The 22,819-nt window shown below is 33.3% G+C and overlaps 1 long non-coding RNA gene across 1 annotated transcript; it reads left to right on the forward strand.

Annotated features, from left to right (window-relative positions):
• The first annotated feature begins 8,558 nt into the window (after positions 1 to 8,558).
• On the forward strand, positions 8,559 to 9,024 carry LOC126703473 (uncharacterized). Its single transcript, XR_007648094.1, has 3 exons — positions 8,559 to 8,713; positions 8,807 to 8,847; positions 8,957 to 9,024. It is a non-coding gene; the product is annotated as an uncharacterized LOC126703473 (long non-coding RNA).
• Positions 9,025 to 22,819: the final 13,795 nt, after the last annotated feature.

Consider the following 22,819-nt stretch of genomic DNA (forward strand, 5'->3'; position numbering starts at 1 on the left):
ACGCCTACTCAAATGTGTTTGACAAGTCAACAACTATAGTGGAGCGGGTAGTAGAGTTCAACACCTTAGGGACTACATTCATCCCTCGAATCTTTGAGAAACGAGACTGGGCAAACTTGTTCGGAAACTTTGATGATCCAATGGATGAGCTGGTCAAAGAATGCTTCTCCAATGCCTCTGATCTTGGACCTGTCCTCGTTTTCTGGGTCAGAGGAACAGAGTTTAGTGTTACCCCAGACTCCATCGCAGATCTTCTCAGCATCACCAGACCTCAAAATGTGAATTTAACTCCCTATGATGAACGAAATCCAGAGGTTGGGGAAATTCTACAAATCCTAGGACACGATCATGAGGTGTCTAGTGCAGGAACTTCCATCAGCACCGCTAAGTTTGCACCTGAGTTGACCACACTGAAGTTGATCATGTTCACCAATCTCTACCCACTGTCCAACACTACATTCATCAATCTTGGGAGAGCTATATTTCTGTGTGATCTCATTACCGGAGCCCCCATTGATATATGTGCTCACATCTACTACAACCTGAGGAAGACCGCTTGTCGATCTACAGCTCGAGGAATCATTCCATTTTGCAGTCTCGTCATGAAGCTCATCCTTAATGCAGGCATTACTCCTCCTGCAGATGGTAAAATGTTGACTCGTCAACGTCCCATTTCTTTGTTCACTCTTCAAGCAAGCAGAAGTCACTCCTCCAAATCACCAAGACATGCTCACATCTCTCAGGGTCCTTCATTTGCCCCTGACTCAGAGACACCTGCACATACCACATCTACATCTCGTGATGTTCCTGAAGCCTCACAGGCTGGTATTCCGCAAGCACAAACTGCTTCTCATACTGACAGAGTTGGCAGTGTTCTTGAGCATATTCAGAAACGAGTTGATGAGCTTGTGGCACTTCTCTACTCCACAAACAACCATGTCCAAATGCGTCTCGAGACTATGGAGAATCAGCTAGATGAGATTCAACGGAAGTTGGATGAGAGTCTTTAGCTATTCGTGACAAAAAGGGGGAGAGCATTCAGTAAGGGGGAGAAAAAGTTCAAAGGGAAGTGTGCATAGTGATAGGGGGAGTACACACACACACATATTTTTGTTTTCGTCTCATCTTCTAAACTAATGGTTATTTTGGTTTTGATACACTGTGTTTTGGTGTATAACTGTTTCTAACTTTCTTCATATACTCTTGGTTAAATTTTTATATATGTTTGATGATGTTATTCAGGTATTTGTTGGTTTGTACCCATATGCTTTTGTAAGCTTTGAGGGTTTATGTTTTATGCATAGTTTGTAGGCCTTGTGGTATGTACCATGCTTAAGTGCAGCCTTTATGCTATGTTGAAATCAGTACTTTAATCTAAATGTTCTGCATTGTGATTGTTGTACTGTCACTCTTGTGCCCTTGTAGGATTGTTCCTAGATGCATATGCCTTGTGTGCTATGCATTGGTTGAGTGTTGTACATACAAGTGTCTTGCCTTGTGCTTGTTAACTTGTATGTCCTTGTGTTCATTCCAAGTGTGAATGAACACTGTGATCACTACTTTGTGGTGTTCACTTGGTTGATCAAGCCATGGTTTGTTCATTATCTCCATCTTATGCTTGATCTTATATTGCCTGTTTCATATGCATTTATAATTTTCTGCTTACAATGATCATGGTGTATTGTTGTGTTTCAGGAGTTTATGTTCATATGATTCAAGTGCTTCACAGCTTCTAGAATTAGGTGTGAGTGAGTTTTGATCAACTGTTCCCAACTCACATGTTAAGTCTAGAGTCTGTTTTAGGGTTTTGTCACGGAATAGCCAAAGGGGGAGATTGTAAGGTTGAATTTATTCAACCATCTAATTGGCTTTATTCCGTGCCAAATTTGCTTGTAATTCAGCATTTAGTAACCCTGTATTTAGGTGGGATTGTTGTAAGGGTAGTGAGTGAGATAGTGTGAAGATTGCTCAAGAGTGTGCAAGAAAACAGAGTGTCGCGGCTGGGACTCGCGACTGGACTCGCGGCTTCAACCCGCCAGAAGATGCACACGTGCCAAGCATGCTGGAAGATGAACAGTCATGCTAGCTGGAGCACTACAGGACAAAACAGGACAACTGGCCATACGGTTAACTCGCGACTCAGTCAAGCCGCGAGGTCAAGCCGCGAGCCACCCCTGTTTTGGAAAAACCTGACGTTTCGCATTCCACTCCTCTTCAGTATAAATACCCTTTTAACCCACGATTGAAAGAGAGCTTCCAGAGAGAATTTTGAGAGAGAAACCCTAAAGAAAAACCAGATTGTTTTACCCACAATCTCTATCTTAGAGTCTCATCAAAATCCCTCACTCTCTTCCTCTCCATTGTCAAATCCTTGAGAGGCCATTATACCAAACCTGGTTCTCACCATTATCATCTCTGTGAGACAGTCGTTTGGAGTTCTGGGAAGCAGTTAGGAAGGAGCCAATATTCATTGGTTGATGCTACGGTGAAGTAGCGGAATCCGGAAAGCTAGAAAAGAAAAAGGTTCGGCGCAACCTCGTTGGAGCAAGAAGCTTGGAGGGCTTAGGTGCACTGGGTAGATTAGGCTTGGAGGGACTATTGCTGTCCTTGTATCCCAACTGTATTTTCTAGTGGATTGATTACCGCTTGGAGGGCGGCGGAGAGGTTTTTCGCCGAGGTCTTCGGTTTCCTCTTCGATAACATATCTGGTGTTATCGCTGTGTTTGCATCTTCCTTCCTCTCTATCTCTGCCTTTACATTAATCTGCTGTGGTTTATTTTGATGTGGCTTAGATAGTTGTTTAATCAATTCCATGTTATAGCATATGTTAAGTTTCCGCACACTAGTTGTTTAACATATTGCATGTGTTGATTAAATTGGTTTTTGGGGGTCTAAACGTTCAAAAGTGTTTTTGTACACGTTTTTGAACTTTCAAATAGTTTAAATTTGTTTCAATTTATCTGAAAAATGTAACTTTGTTTCATCAGTAATTAGAAATCTGATTGTCCTAATAACCAGTAGAGCAAGAAAGTATAAACACATTGGTATGGAATCAATCGCCTAATGGGGAAAGGGGTGTATAGTTCACAAGACCTTCACCCATTGTTATTCATTTTTATATTTGTCTACATATTGGTAAGCCCAAGCTGGAACAGACAAGCAAAGCGCTGGCTCTTTTTTTTTACAAACCTTTGCTTCGCGGAATGACAAAGTTTTTGGCATTGAATATTCTATGGTTTGAATTAACATCAATGGAACTAAAACCTTTTTAGGTTAATAGTTTGTTTATCTATTGTTATGTTGCTATATAATAAAAGAGAATAAGCAGTGAGCTAAAAATCACGTAAAAAAGATTACCACAATCCTCATATAAATGTTGATTAGAGAATTTGGATCCTTGTCTAATTTTTATCACGTGATTTTGATACTTTTGGGATGCAAGAAAAAGCAACCAAAGAAGCTTCAAATGGTTCTCAAAATGAATGGCCAATCGGCTATTCTCTGGACAATTATATAAACATATAAGTTAGTCTTGAAACAGATTTTGTGATTTTTAGTTGCATGTATTCTAAAAGTGGTTAAGGCCATTATAAAACAACATGATTTGTAGCAAATACTTTTTTTCCTACCTTTCAATGGAACTTGAATTTCATTTCAAGAGTCATCACAGTAGTAGTTTACATAGTTATGTTAAGGGTAAATTATTTTTTAATTTATGTTTTATTGAGATTTTATGGTTTTTTGGACATTTTGACGCAGAGTTCTTAAAGTTCATAATAATAAAAAATATGACAAAAAGTTATAACATTTAGTGTTTGGTGTGTGCTCAATATATTCTCATTCTTAAAGGATATGTCAATTCTTTATGTGATGATTTTCAAGCACATAATCATATCTTTAGATTTTCAATATGAGAAAGATTATGTGACTTCTTACTAAATTCAATTGTCGATTGGTGAAGCCAAAGAAGAAGATTATTATTCTATTAATCGGACACTTTTATGGGAAGGTCTTTTGGGAGTATCTAAGGCACCAAGAAAAAGAAAGAACACCCCAGGAGCTTGAAACCAACTTTCTGTTGCTCTTTGGGACCATGATTAAAAAATGAGACTACATCATATAGATATACAATTCCTCTACAGAATGTGCAACCACAACCTGTATACTTTCATAACAATAAACCAGTTAATTAACTTACTTTCGGGTTTCTCCCTTGGCTTCCGAGCTCTTAGGTAGATGCAGGAGATTATTATTACCACTACTACCACAAAAGCAATAATGGACCCAACTAGGATTACCGTTTGAGATTTGTTACCATCATTTCCTGCAAAAACCATAAAAATTAATGTTCACACAAAAATTTTCAAGTGTTATATAATATTCTAATTAGTTTCGAAACTTGAGAAATTATGCAGGAAAAGTACCTTTTGCAGCAGAGGTATTGGTCGATGGTGGTGCAATATCAGCTACAGGGCCAAAGAACGGGTACTCCTCATACCGAAAATTACAGCTGGGTGTAATAATTTTCTCCCACCTTGCTTACCATCACAACAAAGAGGAATCTGTCCAAATGCCGAAAGCAAGCAATCACTGCAACTTGTTTGAGACAAACCAGGTGTGCATTGCACAAGTGCATATAGTGTATTGCAGTTTATTCCGTTATAAGATTTTGCTTCTGCGAACTTTCGAAGAGAACCACCTGCTGCAGCTTGATTTCTTAGGCCATCCAAAAGGGTCTTGAGGTCCTGATTATAAGTATCCAAATTGCCAGATTGATTATTAACATTATGTAGAGAGACAACAGGATCTTCTTCCATGATCCCAAGTATGTTACGGAACGAGTACCGTAATATGCAATACTCATTTGGTTCCATTGCTTTCTTTTGATTGGGACAATGCTGTGTGAGAAGATTTGTAGTGTTATTGAGGCAACTACGGCACTCATCTGAATTAACATCTCCTCTACAAAGTCCAATTTGCATAGACTTTGTCAGGGTCTTGGCCATAAGAAGAGTTGTAGAACCCCTAGTCAATTTGAGTGTTGGAAGTGAGCGTGGAGAGGAGATGATTGAGGTTTGCTTTGTAGGTACTATTACTGGCGTAGTTACCCTTGTCTGGACACACAAAAATGTTTTCGAAGTTTGGCTGAGCAATAATGGCTTGAGCAATGAACAGGCAAATGGCTGACAGGAAGAGAAGTCTTGAACATACTCTTGCCATGTTTTCCATAAAATTACTGCAAGATTTCAGGTCAAGAAAGTTATCTATCGCATAGGCATTTTGTAGGTTCACACACACGGGCGGAGCTGTTATTGGACATTGCCCCCCTAATTTTTTTTTAAAAAATATTATTATATTAATAGGTACTAATTTTAGCAATTTTGTTCAATAAAATTACACTTTATCCACCTTAATAATACCATCAATTCTTTTGAGAGTAATGTTATAGCCACAAACGTTTTTACAATGTTTATACAAATTATTGAGATAGCAAATTTTTATTGGTTTGTACACTTGCATCGGACAAAATTTAGCTACAAAATTGGTTGTAGCTTAAGGCTACAAACTTACTCAATAAAATAAATACTACAACATATTTTGAAAATCTAACTGTTGAATTACTTGTTCTTTACGCCCTTAATACACATGTTAAATTTTGTGTCAATCGGATATCATTTACTACATGATCTATAAACTTATATTTTGTGCATAATTTTAAATTACAAAAACTTGTAATTTAAAAAATTTATTGATGACATAGTTATTGATCTTTAATTTTCTTGAAATTTTGCAAGCATGGAGGATATAAGAAGAAGATGTAATCCTATGGTGGATTTGTCAAAATTCACATCCAATAAAAAAATATTAAGTAAGTTTGTAGCCTAAAGCTACAACCAATTTTGTAGCTAAACTTTGTCCATGCTTAGCTACAAAATTGGTTGTAGCTTAAAGTTACAAACTTACTCAATAAAATAAATACTACAACATATTTTGAAAATCTAACCGTTGAATTGCATGCATGTTCTTTACGCCCTTAATACACATGTTAAATTTTGTGTCAATCGGATATCATTTACTACATGATCTATAAACTTATATTTTATGCATAATTTTAAATTAAAAAAACTTGCAATTTAAAAAATTTATTGATGACATAGCTATTGATCTTTAATTTTCTTGAAATTTTGCAAGCATGGAGGATATAAGAAGAAGATGTAATCCTATGGTGGATTTGTCAAAATTCACATCCAATAAAAAGATATTAAGTAAGTTTGTAGCTAAACTTTGTCCCATTTGCATCACTTTTTACTTATCAATAACCACTTACTACATTAGCAATTTGTAAAAAATTTATAGTTTTAGCATTTTTCACCTTTTAAAGGACATAAAAAATTAATAGATTAAATTTAAAACAAAATATACAAACCCAAAAAAATTAGCCCAACAACAAAAATTACCAATAATAAAACTAAAAAAATTAAGCTCAATCAATCTATTTTACCCAAAACAAAAAACTTAGCCATATAAAAAATTTTAAACAAAAATCCTTAGTAGTAAAGCAGTAGACTCAAAAGCCGAAGCCGTCACACATAACTAGCAGCAGAGTTGCCCCCCCTAACTCTAAGTCCTGGCTCTGTCCTTGTGCACACACCCTCTATGGTCTAGCCCATGCTTGATAAAAAATACCTCATTAAAAGATTCAAAAACTAGAAAATGGAAAATTATTAGGTACTCCTGGAGTATCATAAATGCGTACTCCCCCCTCTCACATGAAATGTGGGTCCCACCATAAATTTAATTAGTGGGCCCCAACATTCATGTGAGAGGAGGGAGTACGCATTTATGGTACTCTGAAAGTACACAATAATTTTCCCTAGAAAAGAGTCAAAAGACTCAAAACTCAGAAGCTGGCATCCCTTCCTCAAAAAAAAGAAAAAAAGAAAAGAAAAAGAAGCCGGCATCCCTTTTCTTGGGCAGTGACCATGTCTCCCCCAAGTATATTATAAGACAGTCCGGATTACCTGACCTTGTAGTCCCAACCAAAAGAAAAAGGGCCGTATCATTGAAAGTGAATGACATCAATCTAATTGCCACATCATACTAACATACCCACACATTTTAACACTTATTAGAATACTCACAAAGATGATGTTAAAATACTAAAAAGTTATTTTTAGCACTACAAACAGCCAAAATTGTGCTACAATGATAGTGTCATATCTAAAAAAATTTAACAACTTGCTATAGTGAACTGGTACCAGTTCAGTGTAGCAAGTTGCTACTTGCCTTTATATATATATATATATATATATATATATATATATATATTTTCATCTCTCTCTCTCTCTCTCTCTCTCTCTCTCTCTCTCTCTCTCTCTCTCTCTCTCTCTCTCTCTCTCTCTCTCTCTCTCTCTCTCTCTCTCTCTCTCTCTCTCTCTCTCTCTCTCTCTGAGTGGATTGGAACATTTCAAAGAAACATTTTGTTTATAATAGATGATAGTATGAGAATTTTGTTTCATTGAGACATTTCAACAAACAGGTACAAGTGACCTCTCTACACTAAATTGTGGGTTAGAATTTTTCTCACAAATGTATAATATACTATAAAGGGTCTCCTTTTTTATTTATTTTTTAATTAAAAAAAATGATTTTTTGGATTGGGTGATAGTATGGCCAAAGAGATACACATTGTTTAAATTTTAAGAGAACTCTAAACCTAGTCAAAGGATGAGTGGAAATGACTTTTGTTTTATTCGAAGATTTTTATATTATATTATACTAGATTTCTTCAAACATAAAATCAACCTAATATATTTGTCTTTAGATAGGCTTGCTAGTTGGTAAATCATATTTATTCTGTTGAAATGGGTGTTTCTAGGATTATTTATTTATTTTTTGGGGTTAGGTTTGTTGACTTCATTTTGTGGAAAAGAATATATGTGGCCGATTCTGATAAGTCTTGTTGAGGATTCATAGCTGACCCCAAAAATATTGGACCAAGACTTTGTTGTTGTTGTTAGTTGACTCCATTTTTTGTTATTTATTTAATCATTAATCTGAACCTAGAAACAAGATACGGATAGGGAAAGGTTAGAAAGATGCACTACAAGAAATCTAGGTTTAGGTGGCATTTTTAAATTCGCCACTATAAGTGGTATACTATGACGTTTTATAAAAATGCCGCTAAAGAGTGAAATTTTGGCGACCTTTTTCTAAAAATATTATTGTAACTCAAAACAATAGAAATGTCGCAAAAAATAGTTTTAGCAGCGCATTTATGGTTTATAGCGACGTTTTCTGAAAATGTCACAATAGTTATTAAGGAAAATGTGCTCAGTACATTATTAAAAAAGAAATACTATATAGCGACGTTTTATAAAGACTCTATAGCGACGTTTTAAAAACGTCGCTATATGTTATAAACCTTTGGCATTCCACCACTTTTTCCAAGTTCCCACACTTTTTTTTTTTTTTTTTTAGCCACTCCGTGTCCCACTTTTTCCTTTCTTCAGTCAACTATTCATTAACCCCTTCTTTTCCTTTTTGTTCCTATTGTTTCTTTGTGAGCCATTTTCTCCAACACCACCACACATTTTGACTTCCACCCACTGCCTCCGCCATAGCCACCGCGGCCATCGTTGACCTCCACTAAGACCCACTGCCACCACCATACTTTTTTCCCTCTTTTTTGTTGTTCTAGTTTCTTCAAAGTGTAAGTCTTTGTTCTTGACTTATGGGTTTGCATTGATTGGGTATTTCTTTGATGGGTCATGGAGTTTTTGTGCTAATTTTTGCTATTTTTCAGTTTTGGTTGGAATCTTTTTGTTGTTCAAGTTTCTTTAGAGTGTAAGTATTTGTTTTTAGCTAATGGGTTTGCTTTGATTTGGTTTTTCTTTTATGGGTCATGGAATTTTGTGCTAATTTTTGCTGTTTTTCTATTTTGGTTGGAAATTAGTAGAGAAAACTCTTATTCAGATTTGGCTTCTTGTGCAAAAGGACTTGAGGATCATGGGCTGAATCATTTTAAGTATTTCTTTAGAGTGTACATATTTGTTTTTCAATATTATACCTTCTTTTTTTAAATTAATCTTGACTTCTTTTTAAATATGGCTCTGTGTGATGTTTATTGTGAATGCAATTCTTGGAAGCATTGATAATTTTTTATCCATGAAAGTTTATATATTTATTATTATTATTTTCTTTTTCTGGAAATGTTGACATTGTGATAACAAATGTCAAAAATGCTAGAAATGAAAGCCTGGTAGTGAAAATTATTTTGGTACAATGAATTGAGTATGACTGACCCATCTCTACACTAGCTAGCTAGGCAGCATATGAACAAAAGGGATCAAACAAACCCATCTTCTATTCTTCTTGTAAGTGGGTCAGAAGCCCACCAGAAGCATGGAATTCAAAATGGCCCTTAAACAATCCTATAGTTTTTTTTTTTGGGTTAAAAACTTCAAAGGGCTAATATATTAGACTAAATCTACTAACTATATAAAAAGTGTCTATAGCCATTTCTACAGTTACATTGGTTTAGTCAATTTTTGTTTGTTTGTGAGCAAAACAGTACGTGTTGTTGCAAAAGCCAAAGTTATTTCACCGTAAGACCAAAACAAAACTTCAATGGCTCCCAATTACATTTTTTCAATATTATACCCATATTTTGAAATCAGTGGCAGGGGATGGATCCTTATCAATAGCTAGGATGCTTCTTTTTTTTTTTTTTTTTTTTCAATATCTACAACAAAGTGTCTCCTATTAATTATTTATACACTAGATGTTTTCCATGCATGTGGAAAAAGTGAAAGCTTGATGAAAACATAACCAAATGGGGTCCTAGACTTCTAGTTGATGGCAAGTTTAGTCATGATGAACACTATCCGATTCAACAAAAAATATTTTCTAAAAAATCATTTTTTTCATTTTCTAATATTTAGTAGAGTAGAAAAATCTAGTTAGTAAAAACTTGTAGTCTAATCATTGAAAAACAAGGGGTTTGAGGTGGGGAACATTTTCCTTTTCTTTTCTTTCTTTTTGTTGTCAAAAAACACTTTTAACTTTTAAAATTAAAGCTACTAGAGTTAAAATAGTTTCTATTTTCGAACTATTAAATTAGAAAAAAAAAATTTAATAGATTTCGAATGTACTGGGACAACACTTGCAAATCTTGGTGTACTTAATAGTCAGCCATATATACACTATGTGGGACGGTTTTATTAATAAATTAATAGCCACTAGGTGTACTTCTTAACTTAGTGTTGTCCCACTATAGTTAGCCACAGTGTGTTGTCCCACATATACAAGATTTCGAATGTACCCACTATAAGTTTGTTTTGGGACGGTTTTATATGTGGCTGACTACATGTTAAGAAGTACTATGCAAATCTTGTATTTTTTTATTATTTCTACTTAATTTTTCTATAGTTTGTAGATTTCGAATTTTTTTTTTTGGTTATTAGTTTTGTGGTTTAGCTAACTTGAGATTAATTTTTAAAAAGAACCCACTGCCCACTAATGTCTACAAGGAGATTCTTCCATTAGATGAGGATTTTTGCTTAAAAATTATATCTTCAATGTGTTATCATCATTCAACATGTGTGTGTGTGCACGGGCACTTGCTTTAGTTTTGATTTTTTAATTGAATGTAGTAAAAGGTTGTTTGTGATTGTATATGGAGTTGATTTGGAGCACCTATTTCAGTTGAGACATTTAGGCATAATGGGTAAGTTTTCTTATGTGTACCAAATGACAAAGTTTGGATACAATTAAACTTCAAACATTATTTGCAAAGTAGCCTTTAATTTTTCTGCCTAATTGTACCAAGTCCCGACTCATTAAATTTTTTTGCAATGATACCCTTATTTGCCTTCCACATCATTTAAGTGTCCTCTTTTATTTTGCAGGTTAACCACTCACTTATTGTTATAAGTTTGGAATTTATATTTTTGGAAAGGTGCGTGCTTGGCTTGAGCATAGTAAGTAATTTTTGCTTAAAAATTTGTACTTGAGATGTTGATGATTGTGTTGGGGTGGATTGTTGAGTTGGAGCAAGCAGGTGGCTTGCATGGTGCTATAAGGCGGTTTACATTTATATTGGAAGTGTTTATTATTTTTTGAAAATTTGGATGGATATTTTTGAGTTATATTTGTTGATTAATTTTTGGACTTCAATACTTGTAAGCATTTTATATTTATGATTATGATAATTATATTGGGTGGATTGTTGTGTTGGAGCAAGCGGGTGGCTTGCATGGTGTTATAAGGTCATTGTAATTGATATTGGAAGTGTTTATTAAATTTGGAAATTTGGATGGATATGGTTGACACTTGATTGAGTCTTTCTAGCATCTTTTAATGAGAAACAAAACAAGGAATAGAACTACTACCAATTCCAAATAATTATTATTATTAACAAATTTCAATTCAATCAAACAAGAAGATATTGAGTACTAAGGAGCATAGTGTCTAAGTGCAAAACTTATACTAATTACCATGACTACAATTATGAACTAATACTCATTTGTCACAAATTTGCAAAAGTTATAATAATTATAATGACTACCAATTATGAACAAAGATTCGTTTGTCACAAACATCTTTTCTACTATTTAATACTTTGGTTATTTGCAAAACCCACCTCATCCCTAAAATTGGAAAATTATGCCAATAGTAAACTTGGTCAATGCTTCACATTTCAATGTGATGCTACTCATGGATTAGCTAGAAAGATTCTTCAGAGAGAGGAAGATAATAAAATCTAAATTTAGTGACTAGCTACATTTTTGTATTGGCATCATTGGATAGTGGTAGTTTTATCATATAATTATTGAAACATTCTCTCCATTAATAAAATTTCTTTTTTCTTATTAGTTAAAAAGAATATAAATATTTCTTTTTGAGTTTTTTACCTTTTAGGTTTTGGGGGGGGGGGGGGGATAAGGAAAACAGGACTTGAAGTCAAATGGGTACAATTAATCAAAACTTCATCAAATATTCAGCATAATTAAATTGCATAATCAAAACAATATCACCCTAGCTTTAATACCATTTGTTATTACCTAAGGGAGCGCTATATCTACATTATGTCCCAAAGCATTAGTTATAATTGGGGCTCATCTTAATCACATGAATAGCCTAAATTGATCTATAGTACACGTTAAATGCGAAACTTAGGACATGTTGGTGTTGCACACACTCGTACAATTCAATCCCCACAACCTAGAGTATCACAACAACTCTATAACAAATTTTTATTTTTATGCTACCTTGATTTCTTGAACTATGACTTCCAATTTGATGACACCTTAGCACTACTAGTTACAAATCACGGCTTTAACTATTTCACTTATACATTTATTGGGGAAAAAATTTAGTAATTAACAAGTAGCTTGTAAGAATTCACCTTATGAAATCTGGTTTCAATTAAGTATAAGAATTGGACAAGTATTTTCAATAAGTATTTTCAGATTTCAGTTCATTATTACTACTTGTTGGTACCGCCATCTTGGACGGTTCTAATTGCTTTCAGTTTATTATTACTTGTTGCTACCGCCATCTTGGACGGTTCTATTTGCTTTCATATATACTGCTTGGCTGGTTCTACCGTCTTACTATTGTTTTAAATTACTTTCATATTATTTTCAACATATATTATTGTTGTGCAATTGTGCTTCCGCCTTCAGCGCTGTGTTCCCTTCCCCATTTTGAGTGTTGTTGTGTTCTCTTTCTCTCCGTCTGTGTTGTCCGAAACTTTGGTACTCCTTTGTTATGTCCCCTTCCCCATTTTGGTATCAGAGCCATTCTTTTCTGGCCAGTGATAGTGTTGTTGTGTTCTCTGTCTCTCCATCTGTGTTGTCCGAAACTTTGGTACTGTGACTACTCCCAAAGTGTTCTTCCCAATCTAGTTGGATAAATACGTTATCTAATTCATCCAATTCATCAAGATCAGGAATAGTAGTTGTAACAAGTTTTTTGAAATATTTAAACCATAGGTCGAAAGACCTAAACATAGCCTTGCTTTCCTAAATACAAAATTGTATGTCTGTTGGCAAGTTGGCAACAACACTTCTTAGCAGAGATTGGGTCTTAAGACTCAATTTAGCATAATCAGTGCCCATTATAGTATTTTTATCCATTGAATGGATTCTCTCTTTGTCAAAGAGTTGAATAGTGTAGAAATCATAAGGTTCATTTGTAGTATTGGGTGGTTAACAGGATAGCTTCTATAAGCCATCTATATATATTATTTTCAATATATATTATTGCTGTGTAACTGTGCTTCCGCCTTCAGCGCTGTGTCCCCTTCCCCATTTTGGTATCAGAGCCATTCTTTTCTGGTCGGTGATAGTGTTGTTGTGTTCTCTGTCTCTCCGTCTGTGTTGTCCGAAACTTTGGTACTCCTTTGTTGTGTTCCCTTTTTACCATCGTTGGCGCCACCCTAGTTGTAAAGTGAATTCCCAGAACCAAACAGTAAGGCCCGTTTGAGCCAAAGAGGGCATGTAGGGCATGAGAGGTATAAGGTTGGTTAGGGTATGTGTTACGAAATGCAACGGTTGTGAGAAAAACATGATAATTGAGTGTTAAAACTAGGATAGTATGGATAGATTGTGGAGATCCAACTCCTCTGTCAGCTCCAGGACTGGTTATCCTCCTGATATTGTAAATGAAGAAGATCACAATGTTGAAGATTATGAGTTGATCCCTGATTTCCAAAAATGGACTATTCCTAAGATTGATACTAAAAATGTTTATAAAATTAGTTGGGCTGAAAATGCTTTTCATTCTGCTTACAAAGCTAGAACTGTTGAACAAATATTTTCTATTTCAAGAACTCATGAAAAATGTTGCTTGTTTTCTAAAAAGAATATTGGTGAATTTCTTGCTACTAAAAAATTCAGTTATTTGCATATTGGAATGGTTCAAGTTGCTATTAAACCACTTACTCGAAAGGGTATTAATGCTTCTGTTCTCATGTGTTTACGTGATGCTAGATTTAAGAACTTTAAAGATGGCATTCTTGGAATGATTATTGCCTCTTTATATGATGGTCCAGTATATTTCAATTGTTATCCTGATCTTACTCTTGCTTTGGATGATCCTAATATTGTTAAAACCTTGACTTTGAATATTGTTTCATTTGGTTATCACATGGAAGAAGGTAGTAAATCTTTTGCTCTGATTTACCGCATTTATTATAGACTGTTGGGTACTCAATTAAATCCTGGTGCTATAAATCATAAAGAATCTTTTGGTAAAACCATGTTAATTCAATGTTCAACCCCTGATGCTAAAGTTCAAGTTCCAAAAATGATTCAGTGGCAAGATGTTAAGCTTCCCACTGAATGGTTGTCGGAACAAGAATCTCCTATTGCTAAACCTATTTTTGATGAACTTGATCTTACGCATATTCAACAATATCTTGATGGTACTGTTAAAATAAATTTTCAAAATAATCAACCTTTGAGAATCAACGAAGGAAGACATTCGTTTTCTAGATCTGAAAGTATTTCAAAAAGAGATCAAGATCTCAATGATTTTTTGAAAAAGAATTTTGAAAAAACCCATTGATTTAAAGCTAAAAGGTGTTTCAAGTGATAAATCTCAAGTTAGCACTGCTTTCTATTCCACTAAGCTTGGAACCTCTTCTCCATATGACAAAACTGCTAATAAAGAAGAAGATGACACCATATATGTTTGTCCATCTGATTCTGATTTTCCTCCTATTGAAAATCCTATTTACCAAAATTAGTTAAGAGTTTTGACCGTTTTAGATGAAAACTTTGAAATTGATATGGTTTCTTTGTATAATGAATTTATGCTTTCTAAAAACAGAAATAAAAGAAAATATTTCCAAAATAATTTTGCTCAGTCTGAGAAAAACCGTGTTAAAAGAAAATGGTTAGAAAAGATGAACCAATTGAAAAAACATATTTTGTTTTTTGATTTTCTTGAAAACCATTATGTTTCAAAAGATGAAGTTTCAAAACAACGTTTAAATGTGATAAAGAAATCAAATTTTGTTAAAGAAGATAAAACCATTGTTAGGTCTACTCATCCGCCTCTTGAGACAATTTTGATAACTTGTCAAAATAGTCAAGATCATCTGTCACTATTCACTTGTCACTGTTCATCCGTTACTGTTCACCTGTTACTATTCATGATACTGTTTACTCCGAATTTTGCCTATTTAAGGGGGGTTGTCCCTTAAGTTTAAGCAAGTTTTTCTATCAGGTTTTTTCTCTTAGAACTACCTCCTTCTTGAGAGTCTTTCTTTGAGAGAATTCCTTGTTTCCTACTACTTTCCTACTACCCTTACAATCTTGTAACTAGGACTAGTTCAAGCTTTGTAACTATTAACCTGTTATCTTGAGATCTTGTAATCACTACTATTACTGTAAGTGTTTTGTTCTATTTTCAATAACAAGTATTTTCAGATTTCAGTTCATTATTACTACTTGTTGGTACCGCCATCTTGGACGGTTCTAATTGCTTTCAGTTTATTATTACTTGTTGCTACCGCCATCTTGGACGGTTCTATTTGCTTTCATATATACTGCTTAGCTGGTTCTACCGTCTTACTATTATTTTAAATTATATATATATATATATATATATATATATATATATATATATATATAAATATGTATGTATGTATGTATGTATTTTTATCATGTGAAATTCAAGAAAAATATCGTAAAATAATAATGTTTTTGTTATTGTCAAAAAATCAAAAGATGAGAAAATGGATATTGTGACATAATTAACTAAAAACAAATATCCTCAAGAAATTGCCCCTAATATTGGTTGCATTTAACACTGTCATGCATTATTTAGAATTCACATCCAATTTTGCGTTTGAGCATTCTCACATGGTCATTTACCATTGTAACCTAATGGAACTCCTTTAAAGTTTTATTATATGGGGACAAATCTTTCTTTTGTGTGAATCTTCTGTCTCTAGCATTGCTAAAAAAAATTTATGTTGTTTTATTTTTATAATAAATTATCTTTATTTTGTGACATGCATGATATGATTTTCGTTGCTATGACTGTCTAATTGTTATTTTTGTAATAAGTTGGCAATCGGCCATTAATTAATTCTTAGGAGACTGTTTTCCGAATCTTGCAAGGTGTGTGTATATCCTTCCCATTACTTCACTTAGCTTTCGAGATTAGATTAGATTGTTTTAGTCCTTTAGACACAAATGAAGTGATCAAGAATTGTATTAGCCACAAACTCATAAATTAAAAGTTTTTTATTTCCTTCTAAGCAAAATCCGATGAGCCTAACTAAATTTCAATGTTGATCCTTGGTCACTAATTGGACCCCATTCTTAAATTTAAGATCTCTTTCTCCCAAATTTATTTAAACCCTTTTCATAGCAATAACTTGTCCATCGGAGAGCTTGTCCTAAAAAAATATGTTAGATTAAAACATATTTTAACCCTTAGATAATTCTACTTTTTTTTATTTAACATTTTGTCGACTATAAACTTTCCAAATACACTAATGAGCTTGAGTCCAATAAGAGAGAAATTAGGAGAGACTATAAATATAAACTATTGAGCTTGAAGAACCTTGAACCAATAGTCAATAAAGTATAAACTATTGAGCTAATTGAGTCCAATAAAAGGGAGATTGGGAGAGACTATAAGCTATTGAGCTTGAAGAACAGTGAACCAATAATCAATAAAGTATAAACTATTGAGCTTGAGTCCAATAGGAGGGAGATTAGGGAAAGATAAACACTTAAACTGATAGTCTAGTTTAGATGCCAGTCCTTGCCCATTAAATTACCCTTTTTAAGGTTCTGCAAGAGAAAAGTCATTTATTACAACTTTAAAGGGTTCGTTTGTTTTGAGGGATAAAAAAAAATAAGAGGATAGAAAATTGTAAGAAAATGAAAAAATTGGAAGATATAAAAGATTTTATTTTTCATCGTAAGTGTTTGGTTAGGAATAGAAAAGTAGAAGGATAAAAAATTAAAATCAACTCATCTTGTTATGTTGAGTCCTTCACTGCATGGACTCAGCATAACTAAGTGGCTGGGGCCACTCATGCCTGTGGCTATGTCCACGGGATTGTATACCTTTTATATCAATACAATTTCTGCCATTCATCTCAAAAAGAAGAAGAAGTTAATTTCAAAGAATTTAAACTTATGCCTAGTGTAAAAGGAGAAAGAAAAATAAGAGAGGAGAGAGAGAATGGACAGAAACTTCATGCTGTTTTCATTTGCTATCAACAAACAAATCTTTGGTCTTCAATTTCAGGTTAGTATTTGCATTCCAAGTTGTTCAAAAGTTTAATTATTTTAATTATTTTTTTCAAAAATATTATATCATCTCTCTCTCTCTCTCTCTCTCTCTCTCTCTCTCTCTCTCTCTCTCTCTCTCTCTCTCTCTCTCTCTCTCTCTCTCTCTCTCTCTCTCTCTATTACATTGAGATACACTCATGTTGGCTAATGCACCCGGGTTGATATCCAAGAAACATTATGGAGGTAGAATGGATAAATGGAGTCAGCAATTATCCCTGGATAGCCTGTACTTTTTTCTTCTATTTGTTGTTTCTTTGTTTGGATAATCGGATCAGCCTGTTCTATCGAATTGGAAGAATTGTTTACAGTCAATTTTTCCCGAACATGCCAAAGGACCATTAACCATCACGAAGGGGCGTTGATGCCTCTAGCTCTTGGGCCTAAGCTCTCTGATTCTGTCTAACCAATACGCTGATACCCAATTTCCAAGGGACCCACTTACTTAGTCTTGCCATAGTTTTTTTTTTTTTTTTGCCCTAAGATTGGGTCACTTCTTGGGAATAGGGCTCGGCAGTCGGCACTAGACATGACAAAACAGGTCAGAATTTTCTAACCTAACCCAATCCGATCCGAAAAATACCAGACCCGAACTTGATTTTTTTTACCCGAAGCAGAAACAGGATGACCCATGACCTGACTCGTGTTTTTTGCCGGTTAACCTGAGCCATTTTTTAAAACTTTTTTTTGGCAAAAAATAAAATAAAATAAAGACAATATTGATTTAATTGTTTGTTGTGAGTTTTAAGGAAACAATTGAGATATTTACATAACTGCATGCAAATAAATTGAAAGATGAATAGTTAAGCATTCTGTAATGAGTAAAGATTTTTAGATATCAAATAACAAAGTACATGCCAAGATAATATGGTTACAGTAGAGTAAAAAAAATAGACTTAAAATTTAGACATGTGTGAGAAACATTTATAAGTGTGAAAATAGTGAAAGCAAAGTATCAAATTAGCATAAATTATGAATGCTTAAACCTATTTTTTAACAATTTAATGTCCAAAATAAATGGCTTTTCAAAATAAATTATTACATTTCTTGGAGTGTGTTACTTAACAATGATATGATATTCATAAAAGAGACTATATATAAATAAGTAAACAATCAAACTTTAATGTATATTCTCAAATTGAAATAGAGTGCCAATCACAATTGATAATAGATTATAAAATTAATTTTTAAGATTGTAAATTTCTTATATGTTTTTATTCTTTGTCAAATGAGTTACCTAATAAGTAATTTGTAATTTCGTTTTATATTTTGGGATGTTAATATTGTGTAAAAATAAAACTTGTATATTTGTTTTACTTATTTTTGTGTTATTTTGTTTTAGTTAGCAATGTTGGGATTTGTATAATTTTAAAATTATTGAATAAGTATTAATAAGTTTAACTGAGTTCATTATTGATATAAGTGGTGAATTTAAAGTAATGCAGTTTACATTAAGTAATTTGTTGCATGACTTTCCAAATGGCAAATACATGTATAGGGACTGAAATTGGATTGGACCCAGTATAGGATTGGGTTTTGGCCCAACAAGCCCAAATAATGAATTTGTAGAGTGTAGGTGAAAGAACTAGTTCTATCTATCCTAGAAGAAAGACAATAAAAGTTGCTGATTTAATACTATTAAACACCAATAATATAAGAAAATTTGTCATCGGCCCAGCCTGAGAAGCTTATGTTATAATATTTTATACATGAACAAAGCTACAAGAGTTCACTGTATTCTTACAAAGATTTCTTGATTTTTTATGATCCTCCTTTTTTAGGCCACTTTCCCATGCTATATACTACAATTTTGGTGTCATCTCCATCATACACGTGTAGGTTAGATTCAAGGAACTCATTCTTGTCCCATCCAATACCTCCCAGAACCATCAAATAGTAGTTATAAGGCTGCTTGGCCACTGTTCAGGTATCACCTCCACATTAATGTGGTCAAAGAGTTAGTTGAGAGACATTTAATGTGGAGGCATTTAATGTGGAGGTAGCAGCTTTTGAAGATATATGTTGTCTTCCTTTACTCACCCCTTGTCCAACGTCCAACTCCTAGTTGTGATGCAACTTTGAAGAAGGTCTAAGGTGATAGGACATTCTTACTGACCTTGGATCCTCGTTTCTGAGATGACTTTTCTCCTCGGACATGTGTTGGACTTATCTCGTACTATCTTTATTTTTCTCTTTATACCATTCTCATTATAACCTCATTTGGCCATTCTCGGATTGGTTAATGTCCTCGGATTGGGCCATAGGCCCAATTCATATAGCTTTAATAATACCTTCTGACTAATTGGCCCCCACAACATGTTATTTTCTTTATATAAAAAAAAATGTGAAAAATACGGGTCAACCCAACTCGACTTGAACCCGTTTGCCATGTCTGGTCGACACTAGGACATGGACAGCTTGAACCCCGCTCCATCCTTCAACACGTGAAAATCAATTTGTTAAGTAGGTTTTAATTGGTCAATAAAAATATTCACGGGAAAGGTCATGACTTCCTCGTTACCAAATTATGATATATGATATATTTTTGCCAAATGCTTATGTAATTTAATTAGTCATAATAGTTTTCACAATTCTCACCAAAAAAAAAAAAAAAAAAAGTTTTCACAACATTTTCTTTTATTACTATTGAGTTAGTAGGTTTTTTTTTTTTGGGATGGAGAGTGGCCGGGATTTGTGTTGTGACTCTAAACTTATTATTTATTTTGATGATTCGATGGTTATAATGGAAGAGAGGGGATTTAACATTAGACGCCTCCTAATATCAGGAATGTCAATTGAGTTACAAAATTTTGCGCAACTTTAAACTCATTTATGTTTTTAATTATACACATTATTGTATGATTTATGCTCGTTTTGTGAAAGGGCTAGTTGAGAACTACAAATAATTGGAATCATCGACTGTTAGGTACATCCCTGTTTTGTATATACAATAATCTTAACCAAAAAAAAAAAAAAAAACAATTAAGTATATACAATAATTTCCTTAGATGAAATTCCCATTCAAGTAGGAGAAACTTATTGGGAACATTGAATTTGGTGCCTTGTAGACTTGGTATTCAACTACATGGTTATTTGGACTCCCTTCCTTGACCCGAATTTGTGTTAAAAATATTAATATAAAATCTCTACCACTACGATTGATTGCATAAAATTTTCCCTTGTGGTCTAGGTATTATCACTCTCTCTAAACGTCTATACCTCCCAATAATGATCAATATTGTAATGTGATCAGACATCCAAGTAGGACTTGATGATACAGACACCTTTACAAATGAGAGTTTAACCGTCGGTATATAGATTAATTTCGTCTAGGTATATTAATGTCTTTAAACGTGGCAACTGTATTTTGAAGACTTGACAATTATTAGTTCTAATTACAATTATTTCATGGATGGAATATATGTGTATTCTGTTACTATTTATATTCATATCTTTATGAACTTCACAGTAAATGGGGGAAAAAAAAACCCTAACATATTATTAATCCTATACAAAACTATTCCACCTAAAACTAAACAGAGCAAAGGCTAAACCTTTTAAAATATATATATATATATATATATATATATATATATATATCAAGGTAAAAATAACATCATAAACATATTTCGAATATATATATATATATATATATATATCAAGGTAAAAATAACATCATAAACATATTTCGAATATTCAAGTTCCACACTCAAAAACTCCAGCTGGTTACAAAAGATATAAGACTCTAAAGTACAAATTAAGATGCTACTTTTCCAAGCATTCCATAATAGCTAAGGGATCGACAAGTCTTCACGACTCCACAAATTTTTTGTTACATCAAATCTTTCTCCAAGTCTAAATCTAAATCTGAATCTAAAAAATATTGAAATGGGTGAGATCGACAACCCAGTACAAGTAACAGATGTTATTGTTTAGTGCTCAACAGGGGGAAGGCGAAACTAACATAGAAGAGTAATTTTTTTTTTCATCATAGAAATGAACAAAGAATCATAGATAATTAGATGTAGTAATAATAGGAAAAGATTAATTTTCAAAATGCAAGACTTGGACTAAAAATAAAAAAAGTATAATCTATATATATATATATATATATATATAATCGAAGCTTTTGAAGCTCCCACAATTTTCCACGTCAACACAATATTTAAATTAAATTTAAATTAAATTAAATTTTCCACCTCATCACTGTTTTCTTTTTCCAATGCAAATTAGACTTCTAGCCAAATAAGGACACTCTCCCACCGCCTCTACTCTCTCCTATTTAAGAATTGCTTGCGTAGAAAACCTAAGCCCCAAAATTAGAAGAGAAGGTTACGGCCAAACTGAAAGCATCGAAGTTGCATCGAAGTTGTCTACCAGTCTCTTCCAAAATCAACAAGTCTCCAACGCTAACCTAATCCGCAAAGCAAACTTAATTACCAGTAAGTTTCGTAGAAATATTCTAACTATGAACATTGACAATGCTTATTAGTTATGACTGTTCCTACTCAAATCATTGACAGTAAAAGTCCCTCCAAAATATGAGCAACTTCATTGCACTGTATTAGTAATTTCATTGTAAATATTCCATGAAGATAGAGAAAAAGAGTACGCCCACCTTAATTTTAGTCTCTATAAATTACGTTGGTTTTACAAGGTATGAGAGTCATGGAAAAGAGAAACTAAGGAAGAAAGGAAAAGGGGATTAGGGATTCTTGTCGCAGAGAGATGGCACTCGCTGGGTTGAGGACCCTCACCATAAAGTGAATATTGAAACTGACATCTTTTTATAAAGGTTGGTCAATATCTTATATCTATATGTATGGCCGTTGGTCACCACTATTTTTTTATTATTTTTATTTTAAATTCTTTTTATTTTAGATTTTATGATTAGATCTGCTATTATCTTCTTTTGCCGCAACACAATTTTCTCCTTAAAACTTATTTTTCTTCAAGATTTTTTTTGAGGGCGGTTCATGCTTCACAATTCACATATTCCACTTATGTATTGGACTCCTCTCCTTCTTCGGTCAATGCATCAAGGTTAGGGTTATTTGATTTGTTTAATAAAAATTATAGATTTGTTGTTTTTTCTTATAAGTTTGTCAATTGTGTTTTTGTTTATTTAATTGTTGGGCCTGAATCTTTTAATTAAATCTTCAAATTTTTTTAACCTTTTAAAAGTTTTAATATTTTGAATTTTAACATTTAAAAGGTAACTCATATTTCTCTAATATTTCTATGTTGTGTAGACATATTTTTTTTGTTTATTATATTTCTCCATTGTGTAGTCACATAATTTTTGTTTTGTTTTAATAAATTCTTGGCTCAAATTCTTCTAATTGTTTGGTTTACATATGAATTTTTAAGTTCATTTTTTGCAATACATTTAATTGTCTGGCCAATTTCAATAGTAGAAAAGCTATAATTATGGATTCCCTTCTTTCTATTATATTTCTCTATTGCGTAATTTTATATATATATATATATATATATAT

The sequence above is a fragment of the Quercus robur genome, chromosome 10, assembly GCF_932294415.1.
Source record: "Quercus robur chromosome 10, dhQueRobu3.1, whole genome shotgun sequence".
NCBI classification, from domain to species: domain Eukaryota; kingdom Viridiplantae; phylum Streptophyta; class Magnoliopsida; order Fagales; family Fagaceae; genus Quercus; species Quercus robur.